General features: G+C 41.0%; 1 protein-coding gene across 2 annotated transcripts in view; it reads left to right on the forward strand.

Moving 5' to 3' along the window:
- Positions 1 to 3430: 3430 nt before the first annotated feature.
- The window catches only part of LOC122807739 (phosphatidylinositol 4,5-bisphosphate 3-kinase catalytic subunit gamma isoform-like), a 782658-nt gene continuing 768876 nt past the window's right edge, over positions 3431 to 17212 (forward strand). For both annotated transcript variants that reach the window (XM_044078723.1, XM_044078724.1), the window contains exon 1: positions 3431 to 3615. The gene's annotated coding sequence lies outside the window, so the exon portion shown is untranslated. The remainder of the gene's footprint in view (positions 3616 to 17212) is intronic.

Below are 17212 nucleotides of genomic sequence, written 5' to 3' on the forward strand. Positions count from 1 at the left end.
TCAGGTTGTGATGAAAGCAAAAGAACAATTGGCCACAGTAATACATTTCAACTTGTTCCTGTTATTATGCACAGTTGCCACCAATATCAATCCATTACAAGGCTCACTTCATGGTAGTTACCTAACAGTTATCTATAATCATCCACAGATTCTCAAGCCAAACAGATAGCTGCTTCTGGCAATCATCAGTGATGAGTGATCACCAAAAGCAAAGACAGTGATTTACTTCCACTTGCTGCTACAGTCACCACAAATCCATACCCTGACTTTTATAAAAATTAAAGCAAATATGGTTAGATTGTGCTGTGGGCAGTGGGTACCATTACCAATGTTCAGATCTCAACTGCTTCACAATCATCAACAAAATGCTCCAGTTCAAGGCAGTAGTCTGTGTCACTTGAGGGTATGAGGACAACACTGTATGCAATAAAAATAAATAATGGAACGAATGTGCTGTGGTCAGTGGTTATTATTTCAAAATTTGTGAAACCACTGTGACTTGATAAAAACTGTCTGAACTTTATTATGAAATGCTTTTAGTAACTTCCTGCACAGTAATCTGACATGGGCTAATTACCCATGTCCTGTTGCTATGCTAGCGGTATGTAGATATGCAGACATAGTATGATTAATATAACTTCTCACTTCTGGGTTATAATTTTCACTGATTTAAATGGGAAGCTGAGGAGTATTTATATGGCAAGTACAAGTACTGTACAAGCCAAGCTTGTGTATGGAACTTTAAGCTTTTCTTCTCTTTTCATATATTAAAATTAGTTTTGTGCCAATTTTAATTAAAAAAAAATAAAAACATATATAGTAACAGGGTATTACTTTATTGCCAAATTATTTTAACATATGTACATACATTTATTTATGTATGTATATGTGTATTTCATTCCTATTTTGTACTCATATTTTACAAATTCTTCCCATCTTAATGTTTACAATTTCATTGCTGACTGTGTCTGCCATACATATTTTAAGTACCCTATTCTGTTTCGTGAAGTATTTGAAAACACCCCATGCCATTATATCCCATTTTGTTAACCAAAGAACATTGCTTCTGGAGCATTGAGCTGAGGTGTGTTTATCTTTGATAAGCCGTGTTGAACGAGATGGCATAACACAAGGTTGCATTACCATAAAGGAGTAAGAGACATGTTCGTGTCTCAACAGGGACTTACGTTCTTTTCTAATACCAAACTGCAGTACAGTATAACCGGGTTCTACATTTATGACTGGACCATTCTTCAGATCAGACATTAAACCAAGGTTCCAATCTGCCTGAGTTGGTGGTAACTAAAATGGATGTTAAAGAGCCCCCCCCCCGGTACCTACTGAAAACAGTGGGAGACGTTCCCTGATTCCACCTGATTCCATGGTCAATATTCCTCAAGTCATGTGAATACCACCTTGGGTCTCCCCCTTAAAAGAAGCTGCTGGTCTAGTGGGAATAACTCAGTCAGCAGTGCATCGATCAATCAGTCAACCAAGCAAGTAATAACATTAAAAAATACATTCTCTTTTTCTACATGATTGTGTGAACTGAGAGTTAGTATACAGGTGGAGGGTGGCTTGCCTTCTACATTTTTTCCTGTATAGGAATGCTTTGCTTGCCAGCTTTCATAGACTTTACCAGAATACCAGCATTTGGTTCTGATATTGGAAAGCTAGTGCATTACTGAGTCCTTTTCATTGAGATGGAATTTGATGAGTGGAATCATATTAATGCAAGGTAAATCCACAGATTTCTGTATTCACCAACACTAAAGAACCATTTTTGTAAATCGTTTTTGTTATGTTTGAATAGAGCATAACTGAGTTATTCAAGCATTATATTATGTATAATTGCTGTACAATGAGAAGTTTCATTTAAATGTCTCTGACACTATTTGTAACAGCTTTTAGAACATGCAGCTTTTAATGCATATGCCCCTTAATGATTTTAAAATTAAAAAAAAAAAAAAAAAAAAAAAAGACATAACTGCAGTAGAACATCCTGATGACATAAAATCCTGTGTTCTTCCCCTCACAAACTGAAAAGGCAAGCAGGTGAGTTATTTCTTACTCAAAAAGCCTCACCAGAGGTAAAGATTACAGGAGAAGTGGAGACAAAGTGGCAAATGTAAAAGTTAAAAAAAAAGAATGATTTGGGGTGGAAAGAAACAGGAATGTTAAAGCACATATTACTTACCTCATTTTCAATTCGAAAGTAATTGTGTGCATATGTTTATTAAATGACACTGGTAAAAGGCTGCCTAATGCAGAGTTTCTTTATCAGTAGTGGAATAACATAGCTGTCTTTCAAAATGTCCCATGCAACAGGTCAAACACATAGGTAAGAATAGGCAGCTCAGCTCTGCTTCTTGTATAACACTGCTGAGAAGTTTCTTCTATGGCCAAAGAAAGAGGAGAAGTGACTTTTTGTGGCAGTCAAGATATCAATCCTTGCTTCAGTATCCATCCTCACCACTTTTTCTATTTCTGGCTGCATGCAATCTCTAGATATCAGCACAAAGAGAATGCATTTGTAACATCTACCTGAAAATGGAAAGCTTGTACTCTGTAAAAACAAAAATATTATAAAAATCACAAGCCTTTTCACCAAGTTCCCTACATTCTATCTTTCACTATCTTTCTCTCTCTCTCTCTCTCTCTCTATATATATATATATATATATATATATATATATATATATATATATTAATGTTTAGGAAATGAACACCTATTGGTTTTAGGTTTTACCTGTCAACTGACAGATTTTCGCAGAATGTCCAGATTTTGTGTCATATTTTTGGTCTGTTCCTCATAAAAAATGTGTTGTTTTTGACAAATCACTAGGATTATATAAGGATTAAAGTCACTAAATAATGACATGCATTTGAAGTTTAGACTTCATATCCTTTGGAAAATTCAAGGTAACAAAACATTTTATTCTAACAACTTTCTAAGTTTATGAGTAATATTTAAAATGTGTCCCTGTTTTTGGGCCTTTGCCCCCGTTATGTCAGGTTTTGTCCAGATTTCTTGCACTAAGAGGTTGAGAGGTACGGGAGACATGAAGAGCCATACTATTCTATCAAAAATATTCCATCAAGTTTCTAAACTCTATGTGACAGTTCTACTGTAATGCAAGCAAGAAAAATAGTCATGGTTTTATAGAGCTCTTACAGATGCACTGGTTACATGTACCATCAAATAAAATAAAGTTGTTATTTAAATTTCTTTGCCATTAGCATGTCTGTAAAAAGTAAAATAACCACTCACGAGCAGAAACATTTCTATTAAAGCTTTTTTAAAACTTATTCATAAGGAGAAAAGGTGATTGTGCCTCTTTAATATCAGCTGCTGTATTTTGTTCAGCCTGCTTGACAGGTAAAAGATTAACCAGGAACGAGGAAGTTATGGAAAAAAAAAAGGGAAGAAAAAGCTTTAGTCGTGGATTTCAGCATTTAGATCACTGACATTTCATGATGTATAGTCGTATAAGCGAAGAGATGTTTTTCTGCAATTGCCTCATCGCTACCTGAATTTTCAGTAGTCTGTGGTTAAGCTGGAAAATATAACTGGTCACTGAATGTTTCTGAACGTATGGAATGTTAGCTACATGAGGTATGTATGCACTGATTTATACCTATATTTTGTTCTTGTTAGGAGTATGTTAAAATCAGCTTGTAAAAGAAGTCATGAGATGAAAAATATCACTTGTGAGTTTATCTGTAAATTTTGATTAAGACATGCTTGAACCTGATGCTTGCTGGAACCTGTAACTTTTGCCTTTCTCTACTCAAGTTACTCTCACTAACTGTTAAAGTTTCCCTAAGGATTTTCTCTTGGACAAACTGGCAAAAGAATGACATATTAGGAGTAGGTTTACATATGAAACCTTGAATACTTTTTGGCTAAAAACTGCACAGTGACTGGAAACTTCATGTCTCTGATTTCTGTTTTGCAATTGCGTTGCCCCTCCCCCCAGTTTTCATAATACAGCAGTACATAATGAGATAATAATGCTTCCTTGATTCTGCACTCAATGACATACCAGTATTCAGGGTTAAAGGGAGATTTTCTGACATATGAACATTCCACTTTACTGACTTGTAGCAGGTAGCAGTTTAGAAAAGGAAACAAAACCATGGTCTCAGAGAAAGAGCAACCTCTGTGGATTAAAGCTCCTCTCCCATAACCCACTAATGAGTGCACTGCATTCATTCATTCTCAAACCCAGTCTCTGACATGGCGGATGGTAGTGCCAGGCTTCACAACTGCTTTTGTTTAAAATAAAGTAAAGCTTGCATTTTCATTTTATATCTGCAGAATTATTTTCAAAATGTATTATTGCTATTAATAATAATAATAATAATAATAATAATAATGAGATTCATATATTCTGCCATCTCAGTGTTCCACAGTGATAACATATGACCTCATGGCTGCATAAATTTCCTTTAATATCAAATAGATAATTTTGTCTGTGCCACACAGAGGGGTGAAGTCCCAGCTGTGCCCCTGATAAACAGGACTCAGTTAGTGGCTTAGGTGCTGGAACATGATGGTGTGTGGTAGGGGTTAACAAGTGATATGCCCGTTTTCAAATCCCACAGGATGCAGTGTGGAAACATCCTCTGGTTTACTCATATAATATGGAGAAAAAGGCCCATCCTTGGCTACAAAAAACAGTTACAGTAGTGGAGCAGGGTAAATGAGGAATGTTTCACTAATGGGAAAGGCATGCTTCTTCAATGTACATGTCCTGCGCAACTCCATGAGATGACACACTACAGCACAACATGGATGGTAGTGCTTACCCTTGCAATAGCCCACTCTGCTTCTGTCCCATGAAGGCAGCATTGTGATGCTATGGTCTTCTCCACTGTCTGTCTCTCAGCCTCAATGATCCAGCTAATTGAATCACCAGTTAAGGCGGGGGAAGAGGAAGCCCAAGTCAGCAGCCACCTTTAAAAAAGGAAGGGGAACTGCCTGGCAGACATAGTTAAAGATGATCATTGCACTGTTGGTCGAGCAGTTTACGTGTTAGAATCTAATGCTGCAGTGAGTTTCACTACAATGTATAGTATTGTACAAGCCAGTGGTGTGCTCAATGTATAGTATTGTACAAGCCAGTGGTGTGCTTAGTGTATAGTATTGTACAAGCCGGTGGTGTGCTCAATGTATAATATTGTACAAGCCAGTGGTGTGCTTAGTGTATAGTATTGTACAAGCCAGTGGTGTGCTCAATGTATAGTATTGTACAAGCCAGTGGTGTGCTCAATGTATAGTATTGTACAAGCCAGTGGTGTGCTCAGTGTATAGTATTGTACAAGCCAGTGGTGTGATCAGTGTATAGTATTGTACATGCCAGTGGTGTGCTCAATGTATAATATTGTACAAGCCAGTGGTGTGCTTAATGTGTAGTATTGTACAAGCCAGTGGTGTGCTCAGTGTATAGTATTGTACAAGCCAGTGGTGTGCTCAATGTATAGTATTGTACAAGCCAGTGGTGTGCTCAATGTATAGTATTGTACAAGCCAGTGGTGTGCTCAGTGTATAGTATTGTACAAGCCAGTGGTGTGCTCAATGTATAGTATTGTACAAGTCAGTGGTGTGCTCAATGTATAGTATTGTACAAGCCAGTGGTGTGCTCAGTGTATAGTATTGTACAAGCCAGTGGTGTGCTCAGTGTATAGTATTGAACAAGCCAGTGGTGTGCTCAGTGTATAGTATTGTACAAGCCAGTGGTGTGCTCAGTGTATAGTATTGTACAAGCCAGTGGTGTGCTCAGTGTATAGTATTGTACAAGCCAGTGGTGTGCTCAATGTATAGTATTGTACAAGCCAGTGGTGTGCTCAGTGTATAGTATTGTACAAGCCAGTGGTGTGCTCAGTGTATAGTATTGTACAAGCCAGTGGTGTGCTTAATGTATAGTATTGTACAAGCCAGTGGTGTGCTCAGTGTATAGTATTGTACAAGCCAGTGGTGTGCTCAATGTATAGTATTGTACAAGCCAGTGGTGTGCACAATGTATAGTATTGTACAAACCAGTGGTGTGCTCAGTGTATAGTATTGTACAAGCCAGTGGTGTGCTCAGTGTATAGTATTGTACAAGCCAGTGGTGTGCTCATTGTATAGTATTGTACAAGCCAGTGGTGTGCTCAGTGTATAGTATTGTACAAGCCAGTGGTGTGCTCAGTGTATAGTATTGTACAAGCCAGTGGTGTGCTCAGTGTATAGTATTGTACAAGCCAGTGGTGTGCTCAGTGTATAGTATTGTACAAGCCAGTGGTGTGCTCAGTGTATAGTATTGTACAAGCCAGTGGTGTGCTCAGTGTATAGTATTGTACAAGCCAGTGGTGTGCTCAGTGTATAGTATTGTACAAGCCAGTGGTGTGCTCAGTGTATAGTATTGTACAAGCCAGTGGTGTGCTCAGTGTATAGTATTGTACAAGCCAGTGGTGTGCTCAGTGTATAGTATTGTACAAGCCAGTGGTGTGCTCAGTGTATAGTATTGTACAAGCCAGTGGTGTGCTCAATGTATAGTATTGTACAAGCCAGTGGTGTGCTCAATGTATAGTATTGTACAAGCCAGTGGTGTGCTCAATGTATAGTATTGTACAAGCCAGTGGTGTTCTCAATGTATAGTATTGTACAAGCCAGTGGTGTGTTTTTCATTCCCCACACTTTTCTTCACTGTGGTGCAACCATGGAGGTGGTATATATAATTTCAGGAGGTGTGGTGGGCTTTTCCCCATGCAAAAAATATTTTCCTATGTATTTTTAGTTTTTTTTGCTCATCATTTTCAGTGTTTAATTTTTGAGGAAAGGTGAGCTAAAAAAGATCATTGATAGCTTGCAGATATGTCTCACTACTATTAGAGGAAAAAAGAATAGTGGCAAATAGTAACACATTTTATTAGTCCAGTAAGGGATGCATGGAAATAGACAATGTCACTTTTTTTGCAACTGAATATATGCATTTCATATCTGTGCTCCAGCACTGTGCTGCAAGATTAAGCCAAAGACCGGTCTGATGAAGTTGGGACACGGATCCCTATGAAAGTGCTAACAATAAAAAGCTTTTTTATTTATATGCTGGCTTGTGATTGAAGAGGTACCAACATTTTTATACATTTGCTGTCTTGGTTTTGACAGTAGCAGAAGACCAATACAATAAACATGGAGCATTTTCTTTATTTTTTTACACAAAAACAGTGCATTTGAAACTATTAATTGAGGTGTCAGTAATTTTCTGGAGAAGACCCTAGGGCAAATTTTTAATTGTTTTCATATTATTAATTATCTGATTCAACACTCCACATACAGCACTAAACTTCAGTTTACACTGGGGTTAATAAAGATATTATAAGTGTGAAATGTGAATACTGTAGAGAGGGACAGCTTCCACTTCTGTGATGTTAGAGTGGACCAGACACTGCACTGTGTGTTTGTGTGTGTGTGTGTGTGTGTGTGTGTGTGTGTGTGTGTGTGTGTGTGTGTGTGTGTGTGTGTGTGTATACTTGCGTGTGTGTATACATGTGTGGATCTATGTGTGGATCTACACATGTGCGCATGTGTGAGCATGTATGTATGTCTATATGAGCCTGCATGTGTGTGCTCATGTGTCCATGTACATGTAAATGTGCCTGTGTGTCCTTGTGCATATGTGACTAGTAGAATAATGTTTCAGATTAATGACTGACAGCACAGCAAAATGTATGCTTACCAGTGTGTATGTGTGTGCATGTACATGTGCACACTCAAGTGTCTGTATATGTGTGATTGTGTGTCTGCCTGTTTGTGCACGTGTGCAACAAGCAGATAGTGTTTTTGATTTATGACTGACAGCACCGTAATATTAATCCCTATGTTTAGGCCTGCAGAAAATGAAAGTCTGGATTCAAAGCACAGGTCTGTAATAGATAAAACACCAGTTTCAGTGCATTAAATGTCTCACTGGAGGCTGGCATAATCTGATTATGAAGAAGTGATTAAAGTATTTTGCATTATTTATTTATTTACTTTTGGTGACCAGGTTAGTACCAGTAGGCATGGCTTGGCTAATTTTTAGGGGAGATCTAGTGTGTTATTTATATTAAATAGGTGAAAATTGTCCAGAATAATGGGAAAATTCACCCTACTGCATTGTTTGTAATATGGTAGCAGGGACTAGGTGGTGCAGTAGTTAGCATTGTTGCCTCACAGCAAGAGGCTTTCTGGTTCAATTCTTGGCTGGGGTGCCTTCTGTGTACAGGTTGCATGTCCTCCATGCATTTGTGTGGGTTTCCTCAGGGTGCTCCGGTTTCCTCCTCATTCCAAAGACATAGGGTGATATTAGGCTATTGGCCCAGAGGCCCTTATAAGCCTAGCCAAGAATTTTGCCCATGTTCTCACAAAGTCAGCACCAGTTTCCCCTGCCCAGCAGGGATACAAGTGGGATCCCAGAGGTGTATTTTCTGTTTCCCATCCAGCTGTCCAGGTTCCTCTTAAAGAGGGCTAGAGAGGTACTCTGCTTGACATGGAGAGGGAGTCTATTCCACAGGTGGGGGTGTCTTTGGGACATAAATCTATCCCAGACAAACAAAACAAGCCCTTGCAAGTACGTCAAGTGCATGGCCCCAAAAAGGAACAGTTCAATGAAGAAATCAAAAGGCCAGCACAGAATGATGTCTATGAAAAGCTCAAAATTTAATATAACATTTTTGCCTAATTTAACATGTTACATTAAATTTTGAGCTTTTCGTAGACATCACTGTGTGCTGCCCTTTTGATTTCTTCACACAAATCTATCCCACAACTTATGGATGTGAAGCAACTCCTTCGCGTGCAATGTAAAGAAATTACAACTTCTGTCTGGCTGGTAGAACTTGTATGGTCAGAACAACTTTATTGCATTTTATTATTTAGTTGGATATTGCTGCTATAATTTTTGTCATAGAAATTGATTTAAGTTCCTTTGAATTCTTTGCTACTGACTTTGTGTAAGTTTTCCTGTGCAATATTTTATTAAATTAAAGCTGAATATGGATTCCTTAAATGAGTATGCAATTAATGATTTGCTAATGCACAAGTATCTTGTACAGTGTAATTAATGCTATGCATATTTAAAGGTAACAGCTGCTAACACTGGTGATCTTTGTTCCTCATGTCAAAAGTTGGATGATTTGCTTATTTTTGCTTACCATTGTTAGAAGCAAATCTCGACTTAATTGTGATGATTGCACATGTGCAATTGGCATGGCTTGGAGAACTGTTGTATCATATATTAATGACTGGACTGATGAACTAAATAATGTTAGGCAGAGAACAAACAGAACAGATTTAGGAAATGAAGCACTATTTTCTGCAAAGAACGTTCAACTCCTATGAAAGATGATGAGGCCCCTGAGAACTCTGGAATTGTGGATGCAAGTACTCAGCAATCTGAGGATCCAGTTTGTTTAGAAGGAAACAAAAAAGAAAGAAAGGAAGAAGTTCTCAACAAATAACAAGGGAGAAAAAGAAACTGACTAATGACTGTAAAGGAAAGAATACCTAGTAAAAAGGATTCTGCTTTGTTATGTAACACACTGGTTACAAGGAATGAAGATATTTGTCTATCAGAAAACCCTCAGTCTACAGAAAAAGGCATCATCTTTCCAATGGAAAAGGTAGAAAAAAGAGGCAAGGGGCAGGTGAAAAGGAAGAAATCAAAACTGAACACGGAAGGATTGAAGAACATTACTGTAAGAAAAAAGTAGAGAAAGACAGATGTTGACTACATGGCTCAAGCTGTGGATGAGAATTTAATATGTAATGAAAACAGTGGAATTAACAAGACTAATAGTGATGAAGATCTATCCTTCATAACAATTGATAGAGCAGAAATGACTGTATTGGAAGCTGAAGATTCTTCAGAGATGGTCAGCAAAGGTATTCTTGTAATTGGAGATTCAGTTATTAGAGGAATTGATACTTAGGTTAATAAGTTCATAGGTTCATAGGTAGGTACTAAGCTATCTGCCCGAGGGCATTTATAAGCCTAGCCAGAGTATGTCGGCTTTCGCCACCTCATTGATTAATTAACTGATCCTCTGTCAAGCAGAGCCAATGAAGTGATCCCAGGGGTGTATTTTCTGTTACCCATCCACTCATCAAGGTTTCTCTTGAAGAGTGTTAGTGAGGGGCTCTGCCTAATGTAGTTTGGAATTTTGTTCCAAAGCATGGGGAGTCTCTGTGACAGGAATCTATCCCTCCAGCATGTTCTATTTATTGTTGTGGTGAGGTTTAGCTCACTAGAGTGCATGGCTCGCAGTGACTTAGATTTCTTTAGGTGGAGCATGTCCATCAATTCTGAGTAGGACATTGCTCTGTAAGTCTGGCAGAGATCATCTATGAGTAAGCGATATGCCACTGAGTACAGCCAGAGTTTTTTTAGTTGGGCTGCATAGGACATATGTTTGAGGCCAGTAATCCTCTTGGTAAGGTACTTTTGTGGTCTCTCCAGCTGTTGAAAGTGTCTTGTGAGGTACATCCCAAATGGGGCATTGTACTCTATGATGGGTCTGATGAGTAACGAGTAGAGGGGCACTGTAACATCTTTATTTCTAGAGGCGAACCCTTTAGTAATTAGATGGGCCACATAGAAGGATTTCCTAACTACTTTGGCAATATGATTGTCAAAGGAGAGCTTACTATCTACCTGGGTCCCCAGATCTCTTATTACCTCTTCTGTATTAAGGGGGTTGCCACCTATGTGGTAATCCATGGGTGTTTTGTTTTTCCCAAATGGGATGACTATGCATTTTTTGGCATTTAGCTTGAGGCCATGACTTTGACACCAGGTGTCCGTCTCAGTAAGGCCCTTTTGGAGAATGTCCGTGTCAGCCAGAGAGTCAATTATGGCTCCCAGTTTGCAGTCATCGGTGAACTTATTTAGCCATAGTCCTCCTGTGTTTGCCTGTACTTCTGAGAAGTATATGCCAAACAGTAGGGGTCCCAGGACCGAGCCTTGCAGGACACCACTTGTGACTGGTTTAGAGTTGGACCTGGAGCCCACTATTCTTACCGTGTGAGTTCTGTCTGTACGCCAGTTGGTAACCCATCTTGTGACATAGGGGTTTATGTTCAGGCTGGTGATTTGTCTGTAATACATGAGTGGGGAATGGTGTCGAAAGCCTTGGCGAGGTCAAGGTAGGCTGTGTGAACAACTTTTCCCTCATCTATGGCCTTAGTGACTGTCTCGAAGAAGTCAACCAGGTTTAGTAAGCATGATCTGCCCTTAACAAAGCCGAACTGGGTCTGGTGAAGTTTTTGGAGGTTCCCAATGTCTTTGTTAATGAGTTCCATAATGATGCACTCCATAGCCTTGCAGATCAGGATAGTCAGGCTTATGGGGCGATAGTTACCAGGGTCAGTTGTGACCCCTCCTTTGTGGAGAGTAATAACCATTTCTGTGCACCATTCTATGGGCACATAGCCTGTAGAGAGGCTGAGGTTGAACAGTGTGTTTAGGTGGGGGGGTCAGCTCATTCTGTAGTTTGTACAAGTCACAGCCTGGGACACCATCTGGCCCCATTGACGCTGTGTTTTTAGCTTTTGAAAGGGCTATTTTCACCTGTGCGTCTCTGATTTCCGGGACACTACACTTTTCTGGTATTGTTGTGGGCCCTTTTGAGGGTGAGAGGGGGGGTGAAGTTTGCATGGAATCTATCTGCCAGGATGTTGGCAATAGTAGGTTCAGTATATTTTGTGCTATTTTGCACTAATTCAGTGCATATCTGCGAGTTGCCACTTACATTCTTAACATAGCTAAAGAAGGCTTTCTGGTTATCTTTTGAATCCTTGACTATTTTTCTTTCGAAGTTACCCTTGCATGATTTTATGAGTGACCTTAGTTTCTTACTGATACTGATCAGGGATGTCTTTCCTTCCTGGGATTTGCTTTTTTTCTGAAATAATTTTCTCCTTCTATTGTATAGCCTGTTTACGGCAGGGGTCCACCATACTGGTTTCCTTCTCTTAGAGGAGTGAGTCTTGGTTTTGCTAGGGATGGCACGATCCATGCATCCTTGTAGGTGCTCATAGAGTGCATTTGTAAAGGTTTCTGCATCTTGGGCAGTGTTATCCTGTAGCATGGGGCCTGTGAAACATACCGCCTCTGTCTTAAGTAAGGTGAAGTTTGCTTTAGAAAAGTTTTTTACTGTGGTTTCCTTAGGGGTGGTGGTGGGGTGTGGACATCCAGAGTGATTAGTTATTGGTCTGATCTAACCAGTGACGGGTTGACCTCCAGTGTGGAACACCTGTCACCCATGTTTGTGATGACCAGGTCCAACATGTTTTCTCCTCTGGTAGGGGAGTTTACCAGCTGATCCAGGGCATTTGAGTTGATGAATTCCAGGAAGCGCTGGGCCTGGGAGTTTGTACTTGAGTAGTTTTCCCAGTTAATGGTAGGGTAATTGAAATCGCCCACTATCAGGGTGTTCGGTAGGACCTTCATGTTTTCTAGTGTCTCCAGAAAGGTGGAGTGGTGGTCCTGGGTGATGGAGGGTGATCTGTAGCAGGCCACAATCTGCATTGCAGATTTGCCCAATGTTAGTTGCACATGGATGATCTCAGAGGTATCATGCTGTGCCACTAACCTGAAGGTGTAGGTATCCTTGATGAATATGGATACACCCCCTCCTTTTGTGTTTCAGTCTGTGTTCTGTGGCCAAAACGTGTGGTACGAGTTGTAGCCCGGTAGTGCTGGGGTGCTCTCTGGAGCCTTGAACCAGGTTTCAGTTACTGCACAGATGTCAATGTTCTCCATCCTGAAGAGTGCTTCAAGCGTGTGCATTTTGAGATTTAAACTCTTGGCAATGAGTAGCATAACCCTCAGTTTTTTGTTAATTGTGCTGTTTATGGAGGTGGGTTTGACTTTTGAGCCTTGCCTAAAAAACGCACTATGGGGGCAGCAAGAGCCTTGGCCAGTATTCGAAAGCCTAGGGGTGACAGGTACAAGCCGTCTCTTGTGAAGCAATGTGGCTTGTTGAGCATGCCATCCAGACACTGGATCCCCTTTGAATGACACCAGAAGCTTAGTCAATTGTTGAAATTGATAATTTTTTTCTTTATACTGAGGTATCATTCTTGGTGAGGGCAGGATGCTACTCAGGGTCATAGCAGCCTGGGCTACATGATCAGAGAGCTCTTCCATGTCTCTTTTCATGTGGTCCAGGGAGGTACGTCTCAGGTCATTCACACCAGCATGACCAATGGCAGAGTCATATTTGTACTTGTTCTGGAGTGATCTGAGTGCTTGTGTAATGTGGCGGATTCTGGCTCCCGACAGGCAGCTAACAGTAACCTTCTGCTTGTCCAGCCTAGTGAGTGGGACGTCAGTGTGCCTGACTATAGAATCACCTATTACTAGTGTGTTAGGTATGTTATTTTGCCTTAACGGCTGTGATTGTGCGGCACACTGATTTTGTGTTTTATGTGTTGTCTGGTTTGTGACGGGAGGTGCAGGTTGTTTGGGTGTCTGCTTTGGAGGTCACTGATGCTTTTGCAGGTTTTTATTTAGAGCCTCCGAGTATGATTTTGTGTATTTATGTGCATTTTTTGCCAGTGATGGTTTAGTAGGTCTATGTGTGGCTGGAGGTGTGGTGCAAGTGTTAACCTGCTCCTCTTGACTGTCTGCTCCAGTCTTGGGTGGAGACAGCTTAGCCTCCACTTTGACTGTATAATTGCATCTCTCACATATGTTAGTGTTTTGTGGTAGGAGGAGAGGGTTGTCTGTGTACATGAGGTAGTTGTAACATAGGTTCATAGGTTCATAGGTAGGTATTAGGCTATTAGCCCTAGGGCCTATATAAGCCTAGCCAAAAAGGTACCCTGGCTTTCACCACCCAAGAAAATTATTTTCCTGTGCCCCTGTCAAGCAGAGCCACAGAAGTGATCCATGGGGTGAATTTCCTATTTCCCATCCAATCATCAAGATTTTTCTTGAAGAGTGCTAATGAGGAGCTCTGTTTGACATATATAAGTAGTCTGTTCCAGAGTATGGGAAGTCTCTGGGACAGGAATCTATCCCTCCAGGATGTTCTTTTTATTGTGGTGACAAGGTTTAGGTCCCTAGAGCGTGTAGCTTGGAGGGATTGGGATTTCTTTAAGTAGAGCATGTCCAACAGCTCTGGGTTTGACATAACTTTGTATGTTAGGCAGAGATCGCCTTTGAGTAGGTGATATGTGATGGAGTTTTTTGAGACGGTCTGCGTAGGGCATCAGTTTGAGGCCAGTAATCCTCTTTGTGAGGTATTTCTGTGGCCTTTCCAGTTGTTGTAGATGTCTTGTGAGGTATATACCAATAGGGGCGTTGTACTCTATAATGGGTCTAATGAGTGATGAGTAGAGGGGAACAATGACCTCTTTTTTTCTGGATGAGAAACCTTTTGTGATGAGGTGAGCCACGTAGAAGGATTTCCTGACCACTGTGGCAATGTGATTATCAAAGGAGATACTACTGTCCCCCTGTGTCCCAAGGTCTCTTATCACACTTTTGGCATTAAATAGACTGCCACTTATGTGGTAGTTCATTGGTACAGAGTTTTTACCAAAGGGGATGACAATACACTTTTTGGCATTGAGCTTCAGGCCATGGCTTTGACACCAGGCATCTGTCTCAGTGAGGCCCATTTGTAGTATGTCCACATCGTTAGGAGTTTTGATTATGGCTCCTAGTTTGCAGTTATCTGCAACCTTTGTTAGCCAAAGACCTTCTGTGTTAGCCTGTACTTCAGAGAAGTAGATACCAAACAGGAGAGGACCCAGGACTGAAGCCTGTGGTATTCCACTTGTCACTGGTCTGAAGTCGGATTTGGAGTCTGCTTCTTTCACAGTGTGGGTTCTGTCCATGAGCCAGTTGGCAACCCATCTTGTGACATAGGGATTTATACCTAGTTTAGTGAGCTTATCTATAATTGCAGAGTGGGGGATGGTGTCAAAAGCCTTGGCGAGATCTAGATAAGCTGTGTGAACCACCTTACCCTCATCTATGGCTTTGGTGACTGCTTCAAAGAATTCAATCAGGTTTAGGAGACATGATCTGCCTTTTACAAACCCGAACTGGGTAGGGTCCAGAGTTTGGAGATTAGCAATGTCTTTTTTTATCAGTTCCATGATGATATGTTCCATGGCCTTGTAGACCAGGCTCATCTAACTAATGGGGCAGTAGCTCCCGGCATCTGTTGTGGCTCCCCCTTTGTGGAGTGGGATAACCGTCGCGGTGTGCCATTCAGTGGGCACAAAGCCTGAGGTGAGGCTATGATTGAACATGGTACTTAGGTAGGGTGCCAGTTCATTCTGTAGTTCATGTAGAATGCAGCCAGGGATATTGTAAGGTCCCATGGATGCTGTGTTCATGGCTTTGGAGAGTGTGTTTTTTACCTGTGCAGCCGTGATTACAGGAACTTTGCATTCTTCTGGTACAGAAATGGGCCCTCTAGGGGGTGAGAGGGGGGTAAAGTTAGCACTGAACCTATCTGCCAGGATGTTGGCAATATCAGTTGGTTCTGTATACTTAGTGCCATTGTGCTGTAACTCAGAGCAGATCTGAGTGTTGCCATTGAGATTCTTGACATAGCTGTCAAATGCTTTGTGGTTGTCTTTAGAGTCAGTGGCAATTTTGTTTTTGTAACTAGCTTTGGAGGATTTTATGAGGGATCTCAGCTTCTTACTGAGGTTTACCAGGGAGTTCCCCCAGTCATGGGATTTTACTCTTTTTTTGCAACAGTTTCTTTCTTCTGTTGTAGAGTTTGTTTATGGCAGAAGACCACCAGATTGGCTTCCTTTTTTTGGAGGATAGCATCTTGGTTCTATTAGGGATAGCATGATCCATGCACTCATGTAAGTGCTTATAAAGTGTATTTGTGTGGGATTCAACAATCATACCTCTATTGTCCATCTGCATGAGTGTCATGAAGTTTGCCACTTCTGTCTTAAGAAGTGTGACGTTGGCTTTGGAGCAGTTTTTTACGGTGGTTTCCCTAATTGGGGGTGGGGACGGGATGTGGATATCTAGGGTGATTAGCTTGTGGTTGGATCTGACCAACGAGGAATTGACCTCTGGTGTGGAACACCAGTTGCCCATGTTGGTAATGACCAGGTCTAGGATATTGCTGCCCCTGGTGGGGGTGTGAATAAGTTGATCAAAGGCATTGGAATTTATGAATTCCGGAAAACGTTGAGCAAAAGAGTTGTTACATGACTAGTTTTCCCAGTTAATGGTGGGGTAGTTGAAATTGCCCATTATTAGGGTGTTGGGTTGTACCCTAATACTTTACAGTGTATCAAGAAATAAGGAGTGGGAATCCTGGGGCATGGTGGGGGGTCTGTAGCAAGCTACAATTTGGATTGCGGTTTTGCCCAGAGTTAGTTGCACTTGGATAATCTCGGATGCATTATGCTGTGCAACTAACCTGGAGGTGTGGATATCCTTAATGAATATGGACATGCTTCCACCTTTAGTGCTTCGTTCCGGGTTAAGTGGCCGAAAGTTGTGGTATAAATTATAGCCTGGTAATGCAGGGGAGCTCTCTGGAGCTTTGAACCAGGTCTCTGTCACTGCACAGATGTCGATGTTCTCCATTTTAAGGAATGCCTCGGGTGAGTGCATTTTGAGGTTTAGACTTCTAGCATTGAGTAGCATTGCCCTCAGATTTTGCTTGCCTGTACCTGTTACGGTGGTGAATTTGTCATTTGAACCTTGCCTGAAAAAGGCACTATAGGGGTGGCAAGAGCCTTAGCCAGTATCCAGAATCCCAAGGTTGACAGGTGCAGGCCATCTCTGGCAAAGCATAGTGGTCTATCAATCATGTCATCCCAGGCAGACAAATACTGGATCCCATTACTGGAATATTGCCTCAGGATACCCAGATTCACCAACTGGACTGGAGAGTACACCTGAAATTGACCTTTGGTCATGCCTGAATAGTAGGGTGAGCTGTTTAGTCACTTGGCTGATGAGGGGTAAATAAAGAGCCTTGCCCTGCTGGGCAATCAAGTGTCAGGGTATATTAGTGCTTGCTATTAGGTCTGAGCAAGTGCTGGGCTGTAGGATGCTTTTTGAGTGGTTAGGTTGAGAGTTAGACTAGTTTCAAGGGAAAAACTGAAGAGGAGACTTAGTGGAGCTGGGAATAATTTAACCCTAGCTAACTGGCACTGTCTGGTGCACAAAACCTTGCAAACGCAGTTTTTA

The sequence above is a fragment of the Protopterus annectens genome, chromosome 7.part1, assembly GCF_019279795.1.
Source record: "Protopterus annectens isolate FY-2018-M chromosome 7.part1, PAN1.0, whole genome shotgun sequence".
NCBI lineage: Eukaryota > Metazoa > Chordata > Ceratodontiformes > Protopteridae > Protopterus > Protopterus annectens.